General features: G+C 39.1%; 1 non-coding gene across 1 annotated transcript; it reads right to left on the reverse strand.

Moving 5' to 3' along the window:
* Positions 1 to 987: 987 nt before the first annotated feature.
* LOC115030914 (U6 spliceosomal RNA) lies at positions 988 to 1,092 on the reverse strand. The gene has a single exon (XR_003836515.1). It is a non-coding gene; the product is annotated as a U6 spliceosomal RNA (small nuclear RNA).
* Between the last annotated feature and the right edge of the window lie 1,597 nt (positions 1,093 to 2,689).

Here is a 2,689-nt window from a genome sequence, read left to right on the forward strand (position 1 = left end):
GACTTTGGATATGATCAAAAGAGCAAAAAGGTAAACATAAGTACAAATGGTAAGTCTATAAAAATGTAAATAATAAATTGCATAAATCATAATAGGAAATTTATTCTTGTCCCCTCAAGGTTTTGTCTCTTAAGTGGGGTTGCTTCAACAGTGGAAATCAACCTTATAATGAGTTAAATATGGACAAGTTCCCCTGAAACTGAGACTGTGTGGTTTCAATGTACAGGGTTTCAAAGGTTTTTGGGAAATGTGACTTTGCAGCTTCCCATAATCCAATTTTACACCTGTGTGTGAATCAGGACTGTAAAGCCCCTCACAGGAGAAAGGACCAATCAGTCTTTCTCCCCTACTCCTTGCAAGGCCAACTTATCCAAGTGAACTTTGCTCTTTAGGAGAACGAACACTGTGTGGCACTAATTGTCAGACAGATTCCTGTTTCATGGGGCTGTGCCTTGATGCTCATGGATGATAAGGGCATGATTACATGGTAAAGACACACAAACATCGATGTCCTGTTGACAAGTTCCTTTCTTGCACAACATTCCTCCCAACTATCATCAGAAACTATTGTCATTTAGAAACAGCCTGTGAGAGGCAGATATGGAGCTGCCTTTGAGCAGCTCAGTTTAACACCGATGCCCAAGAAGGAAAGGCACATTAGTGGAACATGGTAGGCAAACACCTGTGATTCTAAAACCCTGGATTTGGATCCTCCGAAAGCAGTTCTTGTTCATTCATTCTGCTCACCCCTTCACCTGTGGATGCTTAACCTTATCATCTCAGATCTTAGCCACATGGATGCTGGGTTTTATCCAGCACCAACCCAACTATTGCAAAGAAAAGCCACTTACCCTCTCCCATGCCCACTCTCAGATTTCATCATCTTTCTGCCCCACCCTCAATATTAAAGTGAAAATCAGTGCTAGAGGGTATCTATCATCATCATCTTAAAGAGAAGTTAACTTTGATTTATTATTTATTTATTTTTGAAATATGGAATGCTTCGTGGATTTCATGCCATCCTTGTGCAGGGATCATGCTCATCTTCCCTGCATTGTTTTAATTTTAGTATAAGTGCTCTGGAGACAGTGCCCCATTTTGATTTTTTAAGTCAGCATGAAGAGGAGGAGAAGGAGAAGGAGGAGGAGGAAGAAGCAGAAGGAAAAAGAAGAATCGGAAGGAGAAGCGGAGGAAGAAGAAGAAGAAGAAGAAGAAGAAGAAGAAGAAGAAGAAGAAGAAGAAGAAGAAGAAGAAGAAGAAGAAGAAGAAGAAGAAGAAGAAGAAGAAAGAGGAAGAGGAAAAAGAGGAGGAAGAGGAAGAGGGAGAGGAAGAGGAGGAGGACTCCTCTGGGATTACTGTTCATTTTATGTTACTTAAGACATCAAGTGGTTCAAACTCAGCTGTGTACACAATTAAATCATTTCTATGTGAAACACGCCATCCTGTTTTGATGGCAAGTTTCAAGTGAACACAGCATGTCAATCAAAAGTTTGAAAAGTTAATCATCCTTTTTGGAAAAGACAAAGTCTCACTATGTTGTTCAAGTCAGACTTGATCCCCTGGGTTCAAGTGACCATACTTCTTCAACCTCTCCAATAGCTACATGTGATACAGGCACACATCACTGTACCTGGTGGTTTGTTGTAATTTTTTTCCTAATCAAATGTCTTATTTTTAAGCTAAGAATGTATTCACCATTCAAAAATACACTTTCTAATAATACCTTTGAACAATAAACGGTGGGAAGAGTTTCTTTTTGAAAGTAACTTACTTTTCACTAATTGTCTCTCCTATCTTGAAAGACTCAATGAGTTTCAAAAAGTAATTATATTGATATGACCAACATCTGCCTCTTAATTTCTGACACATATTAATTTTACCCAAATGAACATCTCTACTCCATTTGAATGCTCTGAAGGCGAAATGAACCTAGTGATTATATTCACCACAATTAAAGTTAGTGACTATTGCCCTTGTATCTATAACTACAACTCAGACTTTGATTTTTTCATTTCCTTCTTGAAAGCCTGCATGAAATAAATGCTTTCAGAACTAGGGAAAGGTGACCTTGTGGGAATCATACAGGACTCAGTGGCTCCACTCAGCTTCCTGATGGAACTGTAAAAGACTAAAGATTTATATAATCTGAAAAGAAGCCAGTGTATCCCACAGCATAATTAGAAGTAGTGGACATCGCTTTTTCTATATGCTACATTGAGCAATTCCTAGCCAGGAGGACACTCCATCACAGGAGCAAATGGAAACTTGAAATTAACACAGCGTGTGAGGTGCCTGTGGGCTCAGCTGAAGCCCCAGTTCCCTTTAAGTCTAACTAATTATTTTGTCCTACAATGTGGACAATGCCCAGCTAAGTGGCTCAGATCACTGTAGGCTGTACACAAAGCCTGGAGTACATGACTGTTGTCAGAATGCATTTTCCTCTTACTGTTCGAACACTGTATTCTGTAGGGGGGAAAAAGGAGCCCTAAGAATTTTTGCTTCTGGTTCAAGTCTCGTGGTCTTATTCCATTCCTATAAAAAAAAAAGATGAGAACTTAGAATAATCCTTTGGAATAAAAACTGGCTCACCAAGATCTTAGAATTCTGAGAAAAAATCTCATTATCCAATCTGAATCTATCCAGAGCATTGAAAGACAGCCAAGGACTTCCCTTGACAGGAATCTAAGAT

This window comes from Mus caroli, unplaced genomic scaffold, assembly GCF_978045245.1.
Source record: "Mus caroli unplaced genomic scaffold, Mus_caroli_1 scaffold_6, whole genome shotgun sequence".
In the NCBI taxonomy this organism is placed as follows: Eukaryota; Metazoa; Chordata; class Mammalia; order Rodentia; family Muridae; genus Mus; species Mus caroli.